The 26,227-nt window shown below is 38.4% G+C and overlaps 1 long non-coding RNA gene across 1 annotated transcript in view; it reads left to right on the forward strand.

The window, feature by feature from the left end:
* The first annotated feature begins 3,874 nt into the window (after nucleotides 1-3,874).
* The window catches only part of Gm42184, a 40,044-nt gene continuing 17,691 nt past the window's right edge, over nucleotides 3,875-26,227 (forward strand). The window contains exon 1 of the long non-coding RNA XR_880671.2: nucleotides 3,875-3,962. This is a non-coding gene — a long non-coding RNA (predicted gene, 42184). The remainder of the gene's footprint in view (nucleotides 3,963-26,227) is intronic.

Consider the following 26,227-nt stretch of genomic DNA (forward strand, 5'->3'; position numbering starts at 1 on the left):
CAAGAGCCTTTCCTCCCAGCTGCCTCCATAAAGGCCTTTCCACTCTAGCTTCTATTGTTCTCCCTAATCACCCAAGGGCCATATGTCACACAGCCAGGAGTCTTTATGCCCAGAACTGACTGGAAATGATGGAAACCAGGCTGTCCTGGAACTGCTGAACCTACGTTCAATGTTCTCTCCAGAGAAACCACAATGAAACCTCCTTCTTGTGTTCTTTCAGGTCTTTGCCTACTGACTGGCCCTCGGGCTATCCCTGTGGCCTCTTCTCTGAATTGTTTTAATGCTATTAGCCTCCATAGCTATTGGTCTTGTCGTATAAGAATAATAATAAAACCCTGGAAAATAAATATCATGTGAAATCTAGATTGTGTGTGGTGTGTGTGTGTGTGGGGGGGGGGGGTGTGCATGTGTGTGAGCCTGAAGTGCGTACAACATAAAAGGAGAAGGGGGCTATGAAAAGGGAAGAAATTATCTAAAGGGAATGTGAATAAAAGAGGGGAGTTGAATGCATGAACATTGAAGCAGACGGGGAACTGTGTGGGAGCTCAGGGGGAGGAAAGGCCACAAGAGAGGACAGTGAAGAAAGATGGTGACTAAGAATATCTAATGAGACATATGTATGAAACTCTCACAAGAAATCTTACTTCTTTATGTGATAACTAAGAAATTATTAATTAAGAAACATTCTACATTGTGTGAATTTTCTGAGTAGGAAAGTGGGGAGGATCCTGGAGGAGTTGGGGGAGGGGAAATTGTATTCAGTATATAGTACATGAAAAAATTTATTTTAATAAAGTAAAACATATGTAAAAACAATAACAATGAAAGAAACATCCTACATTAAAAGATATTTTCTCTGTACTCAGGGACCAATACTACCTCAGAGCTCCATCTCTTCAACTGTAACCCATTGGATCACTTACAACAGAATCACTAAAGGGATTAAACATTCAGATTCCTGGATTTAGCTTCTGCAGTGTATTGTTGGCTTAGTAAACATTAGTTGTTTTTCCTTTAAGGCCACAATAATAAAGAAATAATCACCACAAAGGTGGGTTGTTTCTGGCTTGAAAAGTTACCCTTTTATCTCTTCACTGTGTTGTTATCACAACGAGTTAGAGAAAAAATAGCAAGGAAAGCCACTTGCCTACAGTCACACAGCTTGCTAGCACTGGAGCAAGCATTAAATTTTTGAATAATGCATGAGATATGTATTTACTTAGCACCACCAGGCACAGTACTTATTCTGAAAGATAATAAAATATCTCTGCAAAAGAAAGAAAGATAAGAGACACATGCAGCCATGACCTAGTTCTCAGAATTCCTCTCATATTACATTGCTAACTTTCTTAATCAGGTCACCATTAGCCTGTCTTACTACTCATGTATATTATTTTGGTTTGGCTATGAAGTGCGTCTCTTAAAGGTGAATACATTAAAAGTTTGGTTCCTATATAGTGAATGGCACTATATGAAGGTGATAACCTCAATTATCAATTATCAATTAAGCAATGATGGGCTTCTAGATGGATGGGCTATTAGCAGAGGAGGGATCTGGGAATGTGACTTTAAGGAGTATGTTTATTTCTGGGCTCTTCTCTTTGCTCATGGCTTCTGTGAGATGCCTCACCACAAATGCAGATCTGACACAATCAAGTCAGTGTGCATGGACTGATGACTCTAAACAAGGAAACAAAATGACTGTCTGCAGTTGTGTTTTTCAGCTATTTTATCCCAGAGAATAAAGACTCAGTAGCCCTTGGTGCTTTTTGTTTGCTTTCAAATGCATGTCATAAGCCAAGTGTCATGATGCACATCTTTTATTTCAGCAATTGAGAGGCGGAAGCAGGGGAAAGTTTTCTGTAAGTTTAAGGCCAGACAGGCTACCTAGTGAGTACAAGAACAGCTGGTGATACATAGTGAGATCCTATCTCAATAAAAAACAAAAACCTCAAAAAACAAAAACAATAACAACAAACAGACCCATGCCAAAGATATCAAGCTCAAATATCACAAATTATCAAAAGATTTGTTTCTGTGGCTCTGCACTCACTCCTCTGTGAGTCTCCTGTGGTGATGGTAGAAATTGTAATCCTCTGATTTCTATCACGGATGAATTGCTTCATTTACATTTTTCTTTTTAACATAACAGCATTTAGACATTTTATTACCTCAATGTCACTAAAAACATCCTATTTTTCTCATTCATGAATATTTTGAACAACTGTGTGTGCTTAAAAACTAATATTAACTAATGTATAACTGATATTTAAGAGAATATTAGACTTACAGAAACTTGCAGAAAGTATATAGCGTCTATCTGCATTTCTTTTGACAACCTCTTATTGACCACAGTAGCGAAATGATCATTACTAGGAAGTAGAGACTTGTTTAACATCCGTCTTCTGGAGGCCTTTGACTTTCAGCAGTCTTTTTCCCCTATAGATATTCTTTTCCTTTTACAAGTTCTTATCGAGGATCTCATATTATATTTAGCTTCTATTTTCTGATACATATTTTGGTCCAGGAATTTACAAAAACAGTGATTCAGAAAGATTATTTTTTGAAGCAGAATATGAAGTGGGTTTCAGAGAAGAGAACTAAATGCAGAAATACCAAGAGGCTCTTCCTATATTATAATTGTTGATGGCAGAGCAAGGGAGATCTATAGCAGATGAAGTCCATCAGTAGACCCCAGTCACCTTTACAGGGTTCAGACGATAGATCAGCCTGATGCCCATTTGTCTTCCAGCTGACAAGTTCCTTAAGGGCTAGGACTCGGGAACTGATTCATTTTAGTTGTCCTTTAGGTACTCAGAAGAGTAATTGGGTGTACAAATGATTTGGTGAACGTTTGTTAAATAAATTAAATGAATGAGAAAGCCAACTGAAAGGAAAGCCACAAGCCACAGAAAGAATCGTCAAAAGCTCCTAGAGATGGAAAAGAACAAATTTAGTGAAGAGAAAACGCCTTATCAGTAGACAGGCTGAGGAGATATTTATGGCAGAAGTCAAACAAGGGCTGTTTGGCAGAAGCTGTGGATGCAGCCACGTGGTTTGGCCACCCTGTGGTTCACTTATATGTGCACTGTGATCAATCACCTGCACTTGTATCCTGGCCTCGTGTAGTCATTGCTGTTCGCAGTTCACTAACCTATCTTCACCATTTATTCCCTTCTTGCTTTTCTCATCCCCTCAAGTGCCACTAATAATGTCCTCTCCTACAACATTTGAATTTCTTAAGAGGCTGTGGGTCAGCCACTGGAGTGTGGAAGCACTCCTGGGGAGGAGAAACTCAGGGAGCACGCTTGACTGCGTTTACCCTGTGCCAATGCTATTGGGTGCTAGGCTTTAGATAAGTGCCAAGATACTGCTTAGGGGGTGGCAAAACACGGTCTAAGATGTGGGAAGCCGAAGCTGGGGTTCCCAAGCTCCCAGGCATCCAGTTGCCACTGGAAAACTTGCACAGAGATGGCAGGATCGAAGGGGGTGGTGGTGGTGGTGGTATCTATGAAACTTGAGGAGGCCAGGCCAGGGACTCTGAAACTCCTGGACATCCAGGCGCTGCTGGGTCACAAAGAGTTGGAAACAGTGTTGGGGGCTTGGTAATCGAAGGCTTTCTTCATGTTCCTTATGGCGGTTCTTCAATAGAGACGGTTCATGTTTATTCATACTGTTTATTGCCGGTTCATTGTGGAAAATGGAGGTGTAGCATGTTCTCAGAATGGAGAAGACATCCTTTTTTTTTTTTTTTTTTTTTTTTTTTTTTTTTTTTTTTCTAGGAAGGAATGTCCAGGAAAGTAAGCTTATTGGCTAAACCTTGGGAACTCTAGATACCTCATTAGCGTGTAGAACTCTGTTCTGGGCTCTGTAACCACAGGCAATGTTTCCCATGTGGGAAGTGCTGCGCATGTTCCAGGCCAGGAATCTGGAAGGGAGCAGAGAGGCACCTACCTTCTCAGGTCAGTACCTGGGTGTCAGGGACTCTGTTCCCACTTAAAATCTTTCTACGTTTCCTGGCACAGTCCACTATCCCACAAGATGCCTATGGTTGCTTCATGCTTCATCGTCACTTGGCCTCTGTCCTGTACATCTCTCCAAGTTACATTCAGCCTCCTGGCCTTAGCTCTTGCTCTTTCCTTCTTCTATGGCTCTCAGCCCCCCAGATGTTTATAGGGTTAGATTATTTTTCTTCTTGAAGTACCCTATGACTTTTCTGAAAATTGCCACTTATTATCCACTCTCATCCTTTTGATTATTTTTATTCCACTATAATGTGGGCTTCATGAGAGACAGGATCTTGTATGGCTCTATGAAACTGTAACTCTTGAAAGATAGAAAAAACAGGTGTTGATTCTTGCACAAAGGATTAGCATAATGCCAGGCTACATAGAATATAGGATATACCTGACTCTTAAGTCTTTTCTCCAAGTAGCTAGATAGGCTGTAGGCAATTTGTTTACTGGTAATTTGTTCTTCAAGGATAAAACTGGCCAATTTTGATAATTCTAATCTAACATTAACTTAAAAATAATTTAATAAGGGAATAATGGAACAGAAAAAAGTTTAGCTGGAGTAGGGAATTAAGGAATAGTTAGAGGGTTAAGATGGAACAGGGCACCGATATCCCTAATAGATACAAGAGGCTAACTAACAAAAACCCCAGTGACAGGAATATGATCTTTCTTGTGGAGTTGTTAGCTAGTGAGCTCTCACAGACTCCCAAATATTATAGTCTATTGCTATTGTTCTTGATTAGAGAACTTGACAAATGCTATTTCTGTCTGATGACACCACATACTTGAGTCCTAGAACATGTCAAACAGACCTGGAAAATTCATCCATAGCAGCTAGCTTTCATAATGCTGGAAAGTGTTACATAAATGACTGGAGCAGAAATGTACGCGTCAATCATAACCAGCTGTGGACATGTGAAAGACCAGACAAGACATGCTCACTGGAGCAATAGTACCAAAGGCATCATGGAATAATTAGCCACTTTCTGATTGAATCCAAATCCTCTTCCACAAGATACCTGACACTATTACTGACTAGGTACATAATGCAGAGGCCTTATTGCAGAACTCAACCACTATTATGCTCTTAAGTTGACATAGAATTAAAGAGTTGTTATTATTCCCATTAATCTGTACATCTCTCAACCCTCATCTGAAAAACTTCTATTTATAGAGGATTAAGAATGTAATTTATAAGTCACAAGAATGCAGAAAATAATAAAGTACAGAATTCCCAAGCCTAAAGAGAAGGTATATACCACAACCTCATCCCACCCTGCAAGGATCGAGAGCCATTGTTTAAAGGGATGCAGAAAGAGTGTGAGAGACAGAGGTGTGGATTACTATAGGGAAACTATCTTTTGACCAAATCAGGACAGATGGACAAATGCACTTACAGCAGTTTTGACAATATGCAAAAACCCTGTGCAAACTCAAACCCAGGCAAATCTTAGTATGGAGATAGGAACTGGATGCACCAATCAACCCCAACCTGTGGAGCTACTGGGGAAGGCAGAAAGTTTCTCAAAATTGTAGGCTCCAGGAAGTTGACCACTCTCTAGGTAAGATAGTTGTAGAAGATTAATAAACCAATAATTAAAAAAAGAAACAAAGTGGGTAAAGAAAGAGAGGTGATTCTAGGAAGAGTTAGGGGAGGAGAGTTAATATGATCAAAAGAGATTATGTGAAACTCTCAATAAATATATTCTTGAAAATAATTCAATAAGTGAGTATGGAAGTTAGAGAAAGGCAACTTATAAACTACATTAAGCTTTCAAAGAAAATAATAGTATTCTGGGAATTTTAATACATAAGCATTGTTGAATAACTGCTAAAGACTAAGTGATGTTAATAAAAAGGAGGAGAAAAAATTCATTCCTTGAAAATAGTTCTTCAAAGTGAAACTTGTAAGCAAAGGGCTATAATACAGAGATGCTTAATTATGGATAAAGATGGAAGGGTAGAAGAAAATTACCTTAAAAGTGAGTTAAATATACTTTAAAAGATCCAAATTAACATTCCTAGACAATACATGGGAGCTTCAAGTTAATGTGAGCTCACTAGGTTAGCTCAAGGCTTTAGAGGGATGGATGTGGATTGTTGTGGTCTGTTGTGAGTTTGTGCAGGCTTCTATTGGAGCCATACTGAAACATTTTTAAACAAGGTATATTTCTTTTTCCAAAAATATTCCTATAAAGTTAGTTTCAACTGAACAAAGGTTCTCATATCACAAAACAGAATAAAAGGGTATATTGAAATTTCCTCATGATATATTTAAAATAGGTCATCTAAGTGACACTTCTTCGAAGTTTAGGATTAGAAAATTACATCTTCAGAAGTTTAGGACAGGGATTCAAAAAACTTTGATGCCTTTCTCACCTCTGTGCTTCCCTATCAGTCACCCTTGGATTGTTCTTTCAAAGTCCTACTAAGGCCTGTGAAGTAGGAATGAGTGACATACTTCTCACACCTGTAAAACATCCTAAAACATCAATAGAACTCCAGAAGTAACCCCAAATTAAAAATAAAATCATGCTATCACCCAAATACTGGTCATTTATATTGATTTTTATGAAATGAAATTAGGGCTCTTCAAAGAAAAAAATTCACTCTAGGTAAGAGGTAATTATGTATAAGGTAAGAAATCTATTGGCATTTGACAAATTGATGAAGAAAAACAACCACAAAAACTAAATACTTATGACAGCAACAAAAGAGCAGCTCACAGGGCCCATGGACACACTTAAAACCAATTACACATAAAAAATTACATGTAGCCATTATCTACTAAAAATAATTCATTCATTCATGCTGAAGTTATTATAAATAAGTAGATAAAGGAGAACAACTCTCAGTTATAGTAAAATTGTAAGTGGCTGCTGGCATGTATGGGGGAAATATTGCAGTTGAAAAGGGAGCATGCTGAAGCCATTATGGTACAGATGGGGTAAGGTACAAGCTAGTGAAAATTCGGGTGTAAAAATCAAGTCTCTTCCCAGAGATGGCTTCTAGGTATTAGAGAGAAAGTAGTATCAATATAATAGCTATATATAATGTAGTAGTTCTACATAGTTATTAAATATGCATTAAAATACACTTATATTACATATAAAATAATATATACTTATATACAGTTTGGTTTGGATAAAATAGTGACTAATAACAAAACCATAAAATAGTGAAATATGACAGTAATTGACTAAATGAAACAGATTTCTAACCTGCATCCTAATCTGGAATATATGGACTGAATTTAATTACAAAGAAACACTGGACAGACATAAAATAGAGAAAGTACCAATGTATTTGTACATAGATGGGGAACTTCTGTATTTTCCTCACTTCTGTAATGTCATCCCAGAAAAGAAAGGTTTTTTAAAACTGGTTTAACCTGAAGGAAGATGAAGAGACACAGAGCTAAAATGCCCTGGCAGACTGCACTGGAACCTGAATAGTAGGGAAAAAATACCCTGGTAAACAAGCTTCAACCCAATGCCTGGTTCAAAAGGAATCCCTTGCTCATTCCATTAACATGTGGTTAGAAGGTCTACTGCCAACCTCTTACAGCATTGGATATGCACATTAACCTGAGGCAGACACTTTGTGCCCACTGTGACGCAGGACAAAAACAGTTTCAGTTGCTATCACTACAACAGATAAAGAGTGAGTGTGTCCCTGATCTAGAAATAGCAGTAAACACCTCTTTGGTTTCCTTATCTTTGAATCGACCTCTAAAGAGATATAATTCCCCTTTGTTTCAAAGTTTAGAATCTCATTTTCTTTTCCACAAGAGCATTGGAATATATCTAACACACTAGATAGTAAGAATAACAAAGATTTGGAGGACAGTTTGAAGTTTACAAATGGGCTTTCATGTCCAAATCTTTCTTTGGTCCTTCTGGCACAGGGAGGGACAGCTGAAGGCCCATTATCCTCATCTAGGCTCCCACAGAAACATGTCTGCCATACACTCTTAGTGATTAGTGTAATGAAGAATTTAAAGGGGGTTACAAAATTCTCACGGCAACAAACATGGAGACAAAGTGTGGAGCAGAGACTGAAGGAAAGGCCATCCAGAGACTGCCCCACCTGTCGCCAAACACAGACACTATTGTGGGTTCCAAGACGTGCATACTGACATGAGCCTGATATAGCTGTCTCCTGAGAGGCTCTGCCAGAGCCTGACATATACAGAGGCAGGTGCTCACAGCCAACCATTGAACTGATCACAGGGTCCCAATTGAGGAGTTAGAGAAAGGACTGAAGGAGCTGAAGGGCTTTGCAAGCCCATAGGAAGAACAACAATATGAACCAACCAGAGTTCTCAGGATCGAAACTACCAACCAAAGAGTTCACATGGAGGGACCTATGGCTCCAGCCATACATGTAGCAGAAGATGACTTTGTTGGGCATCATTGGGAGAAGAGGTTCTTGGTCCTGTGAATACTTAATGTCCCAGTGTAGGGGAATGCGAGGGTGGAGAAGCAGGAATGGGTGGGTGGCTTGGGGCCCACCCTCATAGAAATAGGAGGAGGGGGAATGGGATAGGGAGTTCCTGGAGATGGGGGTGGAAATCAGGAAATGGGATAACATTTGAAATGTAAATAAATAAAATATCCAATAAAAAAATAAATAAAAGTGAAAATAATCCTGTCTCTATTCTTGACAGAGCAAACCAATTCTAGACTAGTCAAGAACTAGAACTAAGGGAGTGAAATTGGCAAATTTTTATGTGCATAGATTTTTCAAGCAAAACAAAAAGATTTCAGTATCATTAACATGGTAAACTTGTTTCTCTGGGAAGCGGCTTTACCATGCAAGTTTCTTCATCAACACTTCCATGTAGAAAAATGGTTTGTTCTATTTTCAGACAGAAGTTACACAAAATCTATTCCAACCCTCTCTGATTTAATGTTAGTGGTCTTTGCTGCAGACCACGTTTTATAGAAAGATGAAAAAGGATGTTAAAAATACATGTAATGGTTTGGAAATGTTTATTCAGAGAAGGCAAAGCATCTGTCAGAACCATCTCTCCCTAGGGAAGATTCCTGAAAGCCTAACATGAATAAAATGAAGATCATTGAAAATTTATAGAAACCCTCAAACTATTCACAGAAAGATGAAAATTACTCTGGAATGTTCTGATGAGTAAGTAATCAGAGTGTGAGTGTGTGTGCGCACACACACAAACAAAGATCTGAAAATGAATCTGCTCTGAGTCTCTGCACCTTTATTATCATCTCACCTACTCTACAGATATACAGCTCTCACGTTCTATCTGTCCCTTTCTCTCTCTGTCTGTCTCTCTCTCTTCTTCCTCCTCACTTTCATTGCATCCTTACTCCATTTTGAAAATATAAACACATAATAGTTATGAAATAGTTTATATTACATAACTTAAATTGCATATAAAAATCAACTCAGAGAAAGAAATGTTAGAAGAGGAAGATGTGAGTTGAAGATATCAGAGCAATGAGCGATTAAGCAAACCTGGAAAGATCTTTAAGATGTAACAACCTTTTAAACTTCCCCCTCTTAGGAAGTTTACTGCTCTCTCTTTTTTGCAGCAAGACAGATACCTGGTTTGATAAGATTTCATATCAAAATACTCTAGATTCTAAGAAGTTTCAAGACTGTTCCATGCCTTCTAAGAATGCAGATTTAACCCTGAAAGAATTTAAGATCAATACTTAGTATCAGTAAAATAAATGAATTTTTGTAATTTATTTATTGGGATACATTTCTAGATAACCAAAGACAAGTCTAAAGCCAACAGTGCTTTCTGATCCAATGGGAGCAAACCATTTCTTCCAAGGAAAGCAGTGGTTTCCTTTGTCTCTGAATGGAGACAGAGAACATGGGATATATAAGGGAGAGAAAGGACCATTAGGTGAACTTTACACTTCCCCACCTGCTCCTTTTATACTTGAGGTTGCTCTATGAAGTGGTAGGTAGGGGCCAGTCATCACCAAAGATCAGGTGATCAAGCATTAACAAAAAAGAAATTAGCCCAGGTGTGTTTTGTGAAATAGTCTGTAAACTTACCATTAACTTCTATAAGTTCAATTAATAGCCTTTAATGGTTAATTGAAACATTCTCTTCATATTACCATTAGTACCAAATATGAAGAAGGCAGCATCTAAAAGCATAGATAGGCCCTCAAGAGGTTCATTTAAAATGATGAGAAGGAAAAACAATTCTTACTGCAGCTAAGTTCATCCATTGCTTCCATGCCACAAGCGTGTGTTCTGGAAGGCTTGTTATGTAATGCTACCTGTTGCTTTCATTCCCAGCCCTTTGTTCTCAGTAAGTCTTTTGGTGTTTTCTGTACATTCCTAATGTAGATTTCCAAGGACTTCTCTTTAGGAAACTTATATGGTTTTAGGGAATGAAACTGGTGTTTCCGGAATGAGACTGGGTGAGTTACATGAGGCAGCAGAAGGTTGGTGCCAGTGAACAATAAAAACACTCTGCTGTCACTATAGAGACCCTTCCTTCTTGGGCCAAGTGAATGTTCACCAGAAAGTAAGAGGGTGCATGGAGAGGACTGTAGGGAAGAAAGGGAAAATGAGAAATGTAATTATAACTTCAAGAAATAATAAAAATATTAAACATTACAGAAAATCTCTATTTTTTTTGAACTGTAAACCTCAGAAGAAAACAAAACATCTGAAAATATCCTTAGTAATCACATTTGACACTTTTAAATAGTCTCAACAGAGGTCTTCACAGGTTGCTTTGAGATTGAACTTGGAGAATTAAGATTTTGGTATCTAGGTCACCAAAAGCCTATTTAGTATGATCAAATATAGGCTGGAATTTCAGTGAAAGAAACTCTGATTCCTTTTACAAATAAACCATATAACTCAGTGTTAAATTATGAAGAATTTTGTTGTCACTTTTATTTACAGTATAATGGGTAGCAGAAATTGTCAGAAAGTTGAAATATATTTGAATGTATGCATGTGTGCAAGTATAGATAAAAAGATACATATTGGTATCTTTTTATGCGAGGAGAGTAAGCACCATTGTCTACCTGTCCCAGATTAAAAGATGTATTTAAATGTGCTGAAAGCAAGATGTAGTGTTTAATAATGGAAGGCATCTTGATATTAGTTATTTTTGACTGCCTCTGACAGTTGAGTTAGAAGAGTATTTTATAGGAAAGTAAGTGACTATATATTCACCTACTTTCATATATATATACTAATTATGCAAAGGGCATATAAAAAGAGCCTTGAATCTGATATGGAATCAAAAGTGTTTAACAACTCATTTTGACTATCTTTCAACTAACAAATAAACTTAGAGGCTTCAGTTACTTGTGCTTATCGAAGAACATATGGTGTATTCTGTTGTAGGATGAAGTAACCCTCATGGTACCAGTAAATTCTAGTTAGACTTACTATAGCCTTTTTACAAGGCCTATCCAAGTGATAGGCTGCATGAAGAGCTGTCTCTGCTGCATAAAGTAGCTTAGGATCTTCAAAGGGCAAGTCACCTGCTATGAGCAAGCTTTTGGGAATGTAGTAGATATGCAGGCTACAGTGCACTTGAAGGAGGCACAGCCACAAATAAAACCTACTATGTTTTTGTTGAGTCCTGGCTACTGAGAAAGTAAGAAAAGCCATCAGAACGAGTCACAGCCTCCCTGGACCTCTTGTATCAATGGATAAAGAGGTTAACACTGTATTATACATGTGTCTGGAGATGGGGGTGGTATTAATAATCCAGATATTATCTATACTTATTTTTTCTTCCCAAAAATTATAATAGCAAGACCAAGAAGACACTTGGGTGATGGCTTCAGGATAGTGTCATGTTTGCTTTCTGATTGATGGATTGCAAAGTGTCAGATAAAGTCTGAAATGAATGCTTAGAAACAAAATTCTCATCAGGAAACAAAAGTCTACAATCTGGTAGCAGATAACCTGAAGATCTCTGTCAAGAAACACAGGATGATGGCTTCAAGTGTTTGTTAGGGAGGGTTCTGTATCTGGGAATGTGGGCCTCCTTGGCTTTTCTTTTTCTGCAATCTTCTGTCTGGTTTTAGAGATTCAAGGCCACTTGTCATGTTCAGTGAGAGATTTGGCTTTTAAAAGCATGGATACTTCTCATAAAGTTAGAAGGTGGTTCCTTCATTTGATAATCATCATCACTACATTACAACTAGCTGTTATTCACCTAGCCAGTAACTGTAACCTGTGTACCCAGCAGCATGCTGACTGTGAGAGACACTCACAACTACCCACGCAGTGCGCATCACAATCCAGTCAAAGAAAGCAGGAAGGTGCAAAGACTATAGGCATCTTGAGCAATTTTGAGGTTCAGGGATGCAGAAATGCATTGAAGGGCACTCCAAGGAGGACATCTGATGCACCCAAACAGCTTGTTGTAAATACTACTTTGGTTTATTGCAGAGTCCAAGCTCTCATGTCAGCATTTTTCAGCCTGAGTTTGAGCTTGGTAGTAGCAAACACATCTGCTGCATTGCAGGAATAGCTAGAGGTTTCCTAAGATGCTTCTTTCGGAAGATTACAGCCTTTCTTTGCCTTCCAATTCCAACTTAGGTTTCAGTGGTGGGAAGAAAGCTCTTCTCTCTTTGCTATCCAGCCACTGGGAAATGCAATGTTCCACCCTTCCTCAGTAAACAAACTGAATCCATTGTCAGTTCCACATATACAACATAACATAATGAAATTACAATCAAACTGAACATAATGAAATAGTCCACAGTCTCAATGAGACTTGCAGCATTTCATTGGGCTGACTAAAGAATTGTGTGATATCCTGAAAGCACGGATTCACGCAGTCCATGACAAGAAGAGATAGTCATGAAATTCCAATGCTTGTTTCTTTTAGTGTAATGAGATTTTTATTAACATTTACAGCATATTTAGTTTTATTTGTGTTTCACATTGATTTCCTTCAGAAATTTCTCATATTGAAGGTGGCTGTTATGCGTGTGCCAGCTAAATCTCTCTCTCTCTCTCTCTCTCTCTCTCTCTCTCTCTCTCTGTGTGTGTGTGTGTGTGTGTGTGTGTGTGTGTGTGTGTATATATGCATGTTTAAAATATGTAATAAAAATAATGAGAAAGAGGAAGGGAATTTTTAATATACATAATCTCCCACAGGAGTAAGAAAGCATAGCAAATGCACACAGTGGCATCAAAGCAGCATTTGCCTTGAACTCGATGATGGAAATTAGGTTTACCTCTATTCATATCCCTTTGCACTGAAATCTATTTTCAAAAGAAATGAATTATGGATTGTCCTTGTTTTCCTACTAAAAATTAAGCCTCACTGAACAAAATCAAATTTTTGAGGTGTCAACACTTCTTGTAAGTTACAGGTTTTTTTGGTTTTTTTTGTTTTTTCCCTGCAAGCATGTTAGATCACAGTGCAGAAGGTCCTGGCTATTCTGTTAGATCACAGTGCAGAAGGTCCTGGCTATTCTGTTAGATTACAGTGCAGAAGGTCCTGGCTATTCTGGGGAGCGCAAGCTTCTGGATGTGCCTGACTTGCTCCCTTCTATGTGGTGGGAACCAATTCACATGCATGGCCTTTTCCTTCCTACCCCCACAGTTTTCATTCACAGTCAGCTGTGAGTCCTGCTCACACTCCTACATTCCTCTTGTCACAATGGTTCCTGCATGTTTGGCTGTCTTCCTCACCTTCTCTTGTCTTTCTGTTTCTATTCTCCAGTTTATTTTCCATTTGGAATCTATTTATCCCCTATATGGGAGTATTGATCCCCTGTCATAAAGTCCACCTGCTTCCTGCTGTCTCCTCTTCACTGTCACATAGACTATTATTAGATGTGGTCACTTCTGATTATTCCAGCACAAGCTGCTGTTTTCCCAGCTGATGCCACACTGCTTTCTCATATATCACCACAAGAGTCCAGAGGGCTCTCTGGCTCTTTCTATGGCGGGTGATTGGATTCAAAGACAAAGACAAAAAAAAAAAAAAAAAAAAAAAAGCCAAATCACCCATGAAGGGACACAAAACTTCTGGGGTGTGGGTTGAAAACAAATAAACACACCTACTTCTTCATGCTGCAGAAAGAGAGAGAGAGAGAGAGAGAGAGAGAGAGAGAGAGAGAGAGAGAGAAGGCATGTGATTTTAGGTTTGGCAAAAAGCAATTCTCACAAGCATGTTTCTTGTGAAGACTTTGATAAATGGTCCTCCACTGCACCCTCCATCCAAATCTGCTTGCCGTCAAGTTTGTTACTGCCCTTTCACCAGGAAGGTGTCTAAACAAACACAATCGCCATTTCAAATGTAGGATTATTGCAGGAAAGTATAATGCAGGTCCTACCTGGAGACTGTTGCTTTTATTAAGAGGATTTAGTAAAAATTATCTTTCTAGTCAGAAGGATCACGGTAGAAGAAATAGATCAGTAGCATAGATGCTTAACAGGCTTAATTAATCACTGTGAAATCTTTGAGGCAGCTTCACAAATGCGTCTTTCTGAATACAGCCTGGGAGAGATATTGTCTCCTTCATGCTCATTGTCTTTAATCAGTGCAATTGTAGTGTTTACTATAACCAGGACACTAACAGAAAGGCAGAGATGTTTTAGAAATATAGCTTGTCAATTTCTTCTTGGTCCAAATTTCCTCTCCTAACAAGAACAGAGTGAGTGTTTCTATGAATCAGAAAATCTTGTGAGGCTATGCCGGGGCCTAGCAAACACAGAAATGGATCCTCACATTCAGCTATTGGATGGATTACAGGGCCCCCAACGGAGGAGCTAGAGAAAGTACCCAAGGAACTAAAGGGGTCTTCAACCCTATAGGTGGAACAACACTATGAACTAACCAGTACCCCAGAGCTCGTGTCTCTAGCTGTATATGTAGCAGAAGATGGCCTAGTTGGCCATCATTGGAAAGAGAGGCCCATTGGTCGTGCAGACCTTATATGCCTAAATACAGGGGAATGCCAGGGCCAAGAAGTGCGAGTGGGTGGGTAGGGGAGTGGGGGGAGGGGATATGGGGGACTTTTGGGATAGCATTGGAAATGTAAATGAAGAAAATACCTAATAAAAAATAATATTAAAAAAAAAAGAAAGAAAGAAAATGTCCCTGGGAGTTCCTGCTCAGCATGTCATCCTATACTGTAAAGAGCCACTGAGGAAATTTCCTCAGCAGTGCTTCCTGTGTTTAGCACTGAGGTACAGGGGAATGCTTCCCTTCCCTGTCTCTTCTACCCTGAAACAAGTCATGTACTACTGAGCTGCCAAGTCTTAAAGCTAAAAGAGTTACAAGAGAAGCTCTGATAGCATAGCAAGATACGAAAACATCCTCCCTCGTTTCTTCTAACACTCTAGGCGAACACTGAGGCAAATATGAAGTTGACTACACATGGTTCTTAGTTTATCTCTGTATAAAATACAAGATAATTGTGGGGGCTTTAAGTTTCCCCATGCTCACTGCAGCTTTTATGGAAAAAGGGATGTATGAATCACACTCTTGAACCCATGTGTTTTGTGGCCGTGATGCTTACGTACCCCAAACTCATTAAGAAAACACAAAACTTAGTGGTGCAAATAGATCATATACTATAGACACTATTTCTTTAAGAGTGCCACACATCGGGCTGGAGAGATGGCTCAGTGGTTAAGAGCACCGACTGCTTTTCCGAAGGTCCTGAGTTCAAATCCCAGCAACCACATGGTGGCTCACAACCATCTGTAATGAGATCTGACGCCCTCTTCTGGTGCATCTGAAGACAGCTACAGTGTACTTACATATAATAGTAAATAAATCTTAAAAAAAAAAAAAAAAAGAGTGCCACACATGTAAAAAGAATTGCTCTGAAAACAAACTTTGTTCTGGTTTTTGGAAAATGAATGTTGATAGAAACTGGTACCTTTTTGATAATTCTGGGACATGAAAAAATCCTTTTAAAGCTCAAGTTAATGGCTTGTATATAATGTACTGCTCCTTAAATAACTCTACCTGAATTAATATTAGCCAAGAACATTGTCTATTATAAAAAGGACTATTTTCAATGTTAAAATATTTTCAGTATTAAAATTCTCTCAGAAATATAGTCTTTTTGATAAAACAGGAAATGACATGCCAGTGTTTTCCTTTACAGGCTTACCCAAATCCCATTTTGTTATTCAGTGGGTTTTCCTTCTGCCTGTCGAACCATGGGGAGCTCAGGCGTTAACTGCAGCATGGAACTCAGAACTGAAGGCAAGGGTCGAACAGGAACTTCCCTTTGATTGGTTATAAATTGGCCTCAGATATAGTGCATGTTCCTGCACTGAAATTATTCAACAGAAGTGAAGGGGAAATGCATGGCACTGAGAATTAGAAAGATAACACAACATGAAGCTGGCAGAAGAAATAAAGTCCCAAAGATGGAGGCAAGTAAACAAGTTTGTTGTGTAGACAGGAAGGTCAGCTGCAGGGTGGAGAGTTCGATCCTGAAGGCCAACTTGAAGGTCAAGGACTCTTGTTAAAATAGTCTTGAAAGAAGAGAACAAAGTGCCAACTAGCCAAGATGCAAAGTAAGATATGTGAATTAGTAGACAACTAGACCCAGAGGTCCACTGGAAAGACCTAGTGTGAAAGATGATGAGATTCAACGCTAAGGTTCACATTTTCATACATTTGTCAGATGTGTATATACTGAGCTAGAGAGACCAGCAATTGAGAGTGACCTCAGTTTGACTAACATGAAGTTCAATGCACCAACAGAATGGCCAAACTAATCAAGAATATGAGCCAAATAAAGACTTGAGTGACAGTAAATGAAAATTAGAAGCTTTTGCTGAAGTTAATTAGCATGAGGTTTTATAAAATAAAGGGAGAAGCAGAAACATGGACACTGGCAAGGCAGGACCAGAGGAAACACATTCTGAGAGATGAACACGGTTTTTTGTTTGTTTGTTTGTTTACAAAGGAGGGTTATGTGCTCTGTGTTGAGTGCTGCTGTGAAGATAAAGGAGGGAAAGGATCAATGGGATTTTCGTTTAGGGGGAAATATGTTCAATGTAATATAGAAGTAGCCATCATTTATAGTATCCAGATATAAGGAAGTATTGGTGCCCTTTTTCATAATCCTAGCAGTCTGTAATCAAAAGCCATTACTGTGTGTGTGTGTGTGTGTGTGTGTGTGCATGTGCACGATTGTGCACTGCTATTTCAAACTTGCCCCTTATAAAAGCTTCACTCATATATAAGTCGAGAACACCCTTCACATCTACACACACACACACACACACACAAACACAAGAAATGTGATTTTAAGCTTTGGTTTGACTTGCTACTATGCCAGAAAGATCCATTTAAGGAAACAGACCCTATCATGAGGCCCCAATGTCTGAAGAGTGGCCAGGTCAGGTGGAAGCACAACATGGTATGACTGTGCGTACTTGCCTTTGTCTCCATGTGTGTTTTAGTTTGCAGCCATTAATAGCTTGTATCTCACACAGCAGTGGCAAAGGGGAGTGTGACAGAGCAGCAGTCCAAAATTAAATTACAGCAACCTGGCACTCTGCATTAAAGCCTTTACTCAGAGATGGTGACTGGTAATCATGGCCAGATTTTCCTTAAAGACAATGGCCCACCAAGCAACTGGCCACACTCAGTTAATTCATGCTGTCAGCTGCCTTTATTGGCTGTTGAGAATCCAGTATTGATTCTTGAACCCAGCAGTGGCACAAAGAGCTACTAGTGCATGGTCAAAATGCTACAATAAAGGGCTGGCAGCTAGAGAAAAGCAGCCATTCCATTGCACAAACAAGGTCAATTAGAAGACATTGCAGTGTAATATAAATAGTATTAGCGTCCCTCTTCAGCTCCAGTGATGTCATGCTGGCAGAATGAGAGTAAGGGAAATAAGGTTTAATGCTAGATAAATATAAAGGCATTTAGTGTAATTTAATTTGGGGCTCTCTTTCATTTCAAAAGTGCTAAGAGTAGCAAAATATTTAGTTTCATCTGAGTAAGTGTTTATGTGCACAAAATGATTTTCTAATAAAATTTTGTATGAACTGAGCAATTAGTCATGTGTAGACTAACCAGAATGATTAATTTTATTGAGAAGTAAACAGTTTCTCTTTCACAGATTCAATGTAGTGTGTCTACTTGTCATTTATTATATCTTTTAATATTAGAATATAAAAATATTGAGTGTCATGTAGAGAAAAGCAACAATCTCTTGGCATTTTTAGTTTTCAACATTGAGTAGACCAAGTTTATATTCCCTATCTCTCTGTCTTTCTCCTTCTCTCCCTTTCTCATCTCTGGAAATTGCTAAGACCTTTGGTTTAAATTCTTACATCTATTACTTTTATTTATGAGGAAATTTTTCCTACCTACGTTGTCAGTTCAAAATTAATTATAAATGTAGAATAGATTGTGCTTTTAACAAATACTTTATGCAGAAAACAAATTGTACTCTCAAAATAGATAATGGATAGCTTGGAGAGGCAATTGATGAACCTATACCACCTACAGTGACTGAATAGATTTCAGAAAAAAAATCTCATTGTCAGAAATTGAAAGAATATGTTTGAATTCTCCTTGGTAATAAATACTAGTCTAAGGCTAGTAAAAATTCCATAAGTTCCTGACAATGCTTAAAGAAAGTTTAAATTGCAGGAATTCAGAAAGGTGTTCTAGCCCCTAGGAGTACATGTGATACCTTAGGCCATTGACCAAAACTGCAAACCTGTTTTTTAATTGTGAATGATAAATAGTACAAATAACCTAACACATTTTCGACATGTCTGTTTTGTTTAGTAAGGTTGAATTCAACGTTTCTAGTTACTTTTACAAACTTTCTTTAAAAGTGGACGCCTGCTTTTCCCTCAGAAAGTTGCATACAGTGCATTTGACCATGTTCACCCTGCCTTCACAGATCCTCCATGTTCACCCTGCCTTCACAGATCCTCCATGTTCACCCTGCCTTCACAAATCCTCCATGTTCACCCTGCCTTCACAGATGTTCCATGTTCACCCTGCCTTCACAGATGTTCCATGTTCACCCTGCCTTTACAGATGTTCCATGTTCACCCTGCCTTTACAGATGTTCCATGTTCACCCTGCCTTTACAGATGTTCCATGTTCACCCTGCCTTTACAGATGTTCCATGCTCACCCTGCCTTTACAGATGTTCCATGTTCACCCTGCCTTTACAGACCCTCCATGTTCGCCCTGCCTTTACAGATGTTCCATGTTCACCCTGCCTTTACAGATGTTCCATATTCACCCTGCCTTTACAGATGTTCCATGTTCACCCTGCCTTTACAGATGTTCCATGTTCACCCTGCCTTTACAGATGTTCCATGTTCACCCTGCCTTTACAGATGTTCCATGTTCACCCTGCCTTTACAGATGTTCCATGTTCACCCTCCCTTCACAGATCCTCCATGTTCACCCTCCCTTCACAGACCCTCCATGTTCACCCTGTCTTCACAGATCCTCCATGTTAGCCCTGTCTTCACAGATCCTCCATGTTAGCCCTGCCTTTACAGATCCTCCATGTTCACCCTGCCTTCACAAATCCTCCATGTTCACCTTGCCTTTACAAATGCCCTTTCACCCCTCCCTCTTTTCCTATCTTCTCTATCTACACAACTTTTTGGGGGGTTGTTTGTTTTTGTTTTGTTTTGTTTTTGCTAAACTTGTTTATCAACTTAAATGTAATTTTAATACCCATTACCCACTACCAAAGGCTCAGTGACACCAAATGCATGAGTTTCTCTAGATGACAGAGTGAAAGTATCATCCAAGATCGTAGACTAAAACAATTTAGGCCTGAGAAAAAAAAGTGCTGGGTTAAGTCCCATTTCCCCATTTTCACAGAAATTGAGGGAATCTAAGATAATTTAAAGTAAGCTTCATATATAAGTTGAAATGGCAGCTAGGACTGGCCTAAATATTCTGGGTCTTCTTGGTTATTTTTCTTAGTATATATAGTTCATTTAAAAATGGGTGCATATTATATAATTCTGATTCCTAGAGTAATAATATTCTGTGGAAAATCTAAAAATTAAATATTAGAGACCTAAAAATGCTTGTTTTCAGTGTGTCTACCTTTCAAAAAGCAATCCCATGTACTTGTAGCTGTCTTGTGATGTATGTGGACAGATGTACACACGCACCTATGTCTAGCTATAAACACAATGGCCTAGTTTGTAAGTGACTATACTTCTGTACATAACAACTTGGTACACTCACCATAGATGTATTCCTATCAAGTATTTTTAAGTTTAGCTCAGATCCTGTATAATAAATAGATACAAAGCTTTTCTGATCGTTAGAGTATCATGGAATTATTTCCTATCACTCTCTCTACATTATTTTTGTTTTCTGCTTTGTTTAGTTTCAGCATGGTACAATTGCTGTCCACTTTATAAATTCTATTTCTTTATAATATTTGGTATATTCCTAAAAAGATAACTTTTCCTGAAAAGAAGCTGCTGGTTAGCTCTTTTTATAAGCCAACTCTTGATTTGAGGATTACTTTATTTATATGGAAAGCTTGCTAAACATTTCCATTTTAGTATAATAAGCTATATGTAGTTGTAAGCAAAGAAATTGATTGTGATATTGTGGGACCCCGACTTAGAGCGTTTCTCCCTGGAAGGTAAAGCCCCTGGACGTTCCCCAAGCTTGTTTTCCCTGATCTCTAAAAATATAGCCAGAAAGAAGCTCTTTGTTCTCTATAGCCAGCAAAAAGCCTTTTTGTTTCTGTGCCTTACAGCCAGAGATGTGATAACTGTAGGAAGACCTACAAGGACATAGAGATAGACACAGGAGAGGAGGCTGCAGCTCACTCCCCCAGCCCCTTGCCAGAAAGGAGCTGTAGCCAACTCTCCTCCCAACTCCTCCCAACTCCTTCCAATTCCTTATCTAGCTGTTAAAAGACCCCTACTGTCACCACTCAGGGTTGAGCTCCCCTGCCCTGCATGGTGGAGGGACTTCGTCCTCAGCTAGCTGATAATAAAACCTCTTGCAGTTTGCATCAGGTGTGGTTTCCTCTCGGGTTATTGGGGTGCTGGCCAGCTCATTCTGGGACTTGAGCTGAGGCTCAGCTTCGGGGGTCTTAAAATACATTATTACCAAAGTTTCAGATTTGAATATGATATTTATACTAATGTTATTTGCTGCTGTAGTTCAGAATTGAGTTCAGGGTAACAACTTGCATTCAGTAATTATGCATTTGTCATTTTGGCTTCTCAATCAGACTTATTTCCTCTCACATTGGAAGTTCTGAGGTGGACCGTCCAGGCATCTTATGGATGGATTTACGACTACTGTACTTTAAATTAACCAGTCTGTTTTAGTATTAATGCAGACATTGGCATCTTTGATTACCTGTATCTCAAGAATATGATTGCCTTGTGAATTTGACTTACATTGAGGATCCCTGTAAGGTTTATTGTTGACCCGTGTTTTTATTGTGAGTTGCTCCCAGATAGCCTTTGTTGTACATTTTAATAAATTTCTCACTGATTTATCAGAGATGAGTGCATAGCTTATGTTTTAGATTTCTTTATATAATTAAAAAATTTCTTTGGGAAGTTACAAATAATTTTGTATTTAATGTCTGAATATTTTGGAAGATTTTAGAGATAACACTTTAACCCTTGGTTACAAAATATTCATTTATTATTGCATATTTTACCTTATATTTACATGTCTTTTCTTTCAACAAATATGGGATTTATTTCGCTCGTACTAGTGATGACATCCAGTGTAGCTGTGTTTAAATGTCCCTAAACAGCAAGCTAGTGATTTCTAATCACATTGCCCTCATGTCTTTCATTTGTTTGGTGGAATAAAACTAACAACAACTTAGAAATGTTCAGAATGTTTGCTCCCAAAGCATAATAGTGCCACTGGGGAAGGGACTGTGCCTACCTACTCCTTCTGAAAGCATTTGTTATCTCTATTCTGCTTATCTCATGATTATACTCAGCATTTCTCATGCCTAGAAAAAGTCTGTTCGTTGGACACCCTGGTGAATATTGTTCACCTTCCTCCTCTCCAGTGATCATCTCACACATCTCCCTGTCAAAGCACTTGGTTCTGCTTGGTTCTGAACTCAAGTGATTGTCTGTCTCTGAGCTTTTTGAGGCAAGTTCTATCCTGTTTTGTCTTTTTCTTGCAAGTAGTCAGAAGTCTCACACCAAATGAGGAACATGTAAATTGTTTACTAACCTGAATGCCCGAGGCATTGTTATTTCTTGTGAACTTCCATGCCTTATAGTTACACTAAAGAGAATTTTTTGAGTTTTTGAACACATTGATAAGAAATCAGTCTTTGAAGGAAACTATAGATAGTACACAGATAGACTATAGAAATTCTTGCTTTCAAACATCATTTGAAGGAACATTTCCTAAATGGAGAGAAGCTAGTCAAATGGAGTGAACATAACCAAAGAAATTACCTGGTAAATGTTCTTTGGTTTGGTATTAAGTCTTCATTCTGGTTCTCTGTTTTAATTCAAATGTGATTTTTTTCTGATCTATTTCTCCCATATCCATGGTGTTAATACTCGTGTAGCAGTGTCTCTAAGTAATAAATGATCACTCTTCTCAACACTTACTCGTGAAAGAATTAGGAATTTGGACTATATTAATTTATGTCATTTAAATTTGAGATTGGACATATTTAAGGAAGAATATACAAAAAGGAAAATTTAGAATGATGAGAAATAAATAACAGTTGAAAATAAAACTATTTGTTTTGTATTACTTACAGGCATTGCATTATAGCATTTAAAACCTATAAGAAGTCATTGTCTTCATTCTCATTTGTAATAGTTTTAACTGCAACTCTTAAAGTGTTTTTCAGGATAGTTATCAATTTCGGAAGCTCGTTTACATCAGAGTACAACAAGCTACCAGATTAATGGTAATTAACATTTTATATTGTAATGAGAAGACTGTAATGCTATAAACTTATCTAATCATGACACTTTTGGGAGACTTGATGAATTGTGAGTCTGTTATGCTATGTATGCCCTGAGCCTTGGTAAGATTCAGGTCACACATTTTATTATTTGTGGTAGAGATAATTTCCCCTGGCATACTTTCTTGTCAGTTTTCTTTGAGGCTGTCAAAATGACTTGCTGACCTGAAAATGCCTTGGCCACGGGGTTTGGCCCCAAGAGATGCAACATGCTAAATGCTTCCCTAAATTAATCTTCTTAATTTATAGATGGAAGTGCTGCCTTGAAATTCTGCTTCCTACTAGTAGGCATAACATAAAAGGGAACCCTTACTCAGATGTTCATACCTTTCTTGGAATCAGTTCTAAGCAGTTAATCCCAGCTGCTGCTGCTCCTCCTCCTACTTCTTCTTCCTTCATCTTCTCCTCTGCCTCCTCCTCCTCCTCCTCTCCTCCTCCTTCTTCTTCTATAGGTTGCTTCTCAGAGCTAATTCTGATCAAAACTTTACTCAGCAATTAAGGGTATTTCTACATCTTCTAGTGCAAATGTTTTCTAAAAACCAACGAATCTCAGGCAACTTGATGACCTTCATTCCTATGAATACTTTAAAGAAAGTTTAGATGGATAAGGTTTGTTCTAGAGGGTACATGCTTCTGTAAGCTTCTTACAAGCATTTGCTCTTCCTTTGTGTTTTAGACTTGATTCCTGACAATTAGCCTGTGTATGGATCAGGAATGTGATGAGGCTTCACCTTTCTTAGGATTCTTCCCAAAGACATGAAACGAATAAAGCAGGTGTTGGGCTTTTTATTTTTTCTGTTTCTTAGAGGAGTGTGAAGTCTGACCCTTGCTGTTGAGGACAGTATCACAGATTTTGAATCTGTATAGCCTATCAATGAGGGTTGTTTATACTTCCCAGAATTTGAGCTGTGTTCTAGGAAATGTATAATGGCACAGTATGAAGCATAGACTAGAAGTTTACTGGTATAGATCTGAAGAAAGTAGACAGACATGGGCTGGACAGAGCAAGAACTATTGATTACAGGGAGAGTCAGAAAAAGCAGCAGTGTTGATCTGACAATCTTATGTGAGCCAGTTCTGGAGATATGGCTTGGAAAGGCTCCAGAGTCTATGGGAACAGATAGAAAAAAATCTAATAAAGGTTTTGGATTTTTATCCTGAAAAAATCTAATAAAGCATTTGAATTTTTATCCTCCTTCATTAATGGGTAACAGGTTACATTAATCTAGTCTTCTTACAGTGCTCAAAATCATTTTTCTTGTGAGCCTGTGCAAGGCTATCTACTTAGATGTGGGATCCTATAGATCAGTGAAGACCCTATATTTTAGATATTTTGTTTTTTCCTTTTTTTTTACTCTGAAAAGTAAATTTTGTTAAGTGGGTTCTGTTCAGTGACAATAACATGTGTGTGTGTATACATATAAGTGCATTGTAAGACAGTTTTAAATGTTTTATCTCATGTTTTTTTATTTTTTTAATAATTATTTCTTGATCATGATTGCTTCCATTGTTGTCACCAGTTTTACAGTTTTTAGTGCTTCCAACTTTAAAAAATGTAAAAGTATTTTTAATATGCTGTCAGAGTTATCTTCTTTATGTATAGTTCTCCTAATCATGCCTATGGAAGCATATGCATGGTTTTGTACTAAAGGATTAAGAATTCTTTTCTTTTCTTTTCTTTTCTTTTCTTTTCTCAAAACAATCAAATATTACAAATGAAGGAGTGTAGGGCAAGTAGACTGTGCCTCCTGATAGATGACCTGTTAAGACTGAACATTGGGAATTCTCATAATTAAAAAGAGCAGGCATTGGAACCAGCTCCTGGCCAGGGTCTAGAACAGGTGCACTCCATTGAGAGGATCATGACAACCAGTCAGTCAAGTAGCATAAAAGCCTAGAGTTCTCCATGCTAATGACTTATCAAGATATGCCCCAAGTATTTATACAATGATCTTCTCTTCTTGAGCATCCTTCCTGCAAAAGGTACTTAATCCTTGGTTCACCCTGAATAAGACTTATGCATTCATATCTGCCATGAATAAAGCAGTTTGGACAAGCAAGGAGTGTCTCTTTCATCAAGGATTGCTGTTGGCATAAGCCTTCATCATAACAAGCCACACCTAAGTCTCCTGGAGAAGGACTGTCTTCCAGTTTCTCTGTACTTTTGGCACTCACTTAGAACCAAACCTGATTCCCTCTGTCCCTCGTTCAGCCACCCCCTTCCTGCCTCGAAGAGAAAGGGAAGCTCAGTTCTTTGTTCCCTGCTCCCAAATCCTCACGGTCCCGAGCAGCATCTGGGTATACAGGAGACTGGAAACCACCATTCTCAACTCCTCATTGTGCACAGCAAGGTCTGGGTGCACAGGAGATTGAAAACCACAGCATCCATCCTAGATCTCATTGTTTGATTTTTCTCACCCATAGGAATGGCTGGGACCCCTATCTTACAATGCGTTCTGCCTTCCCTGAGCAGCATATTGACAGCATTCTGGCATCCCAGCAGCAAGACATATATGCATCCCTGCAAAGGAGTAAAGATCATGCTTTTCTTAAGATGCTTTTAGAATTACGAATTTGGTTGAAAATATAAATTAGGTTCAAGAGAAGGTCACAATCTCTGCCAGAAATCAAGGTAGGTCACCGACATATCTGACTCACTATGTTCTCCTTCTACATCCTATCCCTCTCTCCATCCTCATCACCATGTCCTAGCCTTTAAATGGGGCCAAAATTCTCTACTCAACTACAGGGCACAAAGGAAAAAAGGAAAGAGAAGAAACAGAAATTAAAGAGCAAAATACCCATTCAACAAAAGCATCTCGGACACTATAAAAAGAGCAAACCTAAAAATAATAGGTGAAGTAGAAGGACCTGCATTCAAACTCGAAGACTCAGAAAATATTTTCAACAGGATCCTTGAAGAAATTTTTCCTTACACAAAGAAGGATAAAGGTTCAGCAAGCATAGAGAGCAACAAATAGAATGGATCAGAAAAGAAAGTCCCTTTACCACATAACAATCAAAACACTAAATATACAGAACAAAGAAAAATATTAAAATCTGCAAAGGAAATAGAACAAGTAGCATATAATGGGTAGACCTATAAGAATTATACCTGACTTCTCAATGGATGCTCTAAAAGCCAGAAGGGCCTGGACAGGTATCCTGCAGACTCTAAGAGACCATAGATGTCAGTCCATTCTACTATACCCAGCAAAATTATCAATCACTATAGATAGAGAAAACACGATATTTCACAGTAAAGTC

The sequence above is a fragment of the Mus musculus genome, chromosome 3 (assembly GCF_000001635.26).
Source record: "Mus musculus strain C57BL/6J chromosome 3, GRCm38.p6 C57BL/6J".
In the NCBI taxonomy this organism is placed as follows: domain Eukaryota; kingdom Metazoa; phylum Chordata; class Mammalia; order Rodentia; family Muridae; genus Mus; species Mus musculus.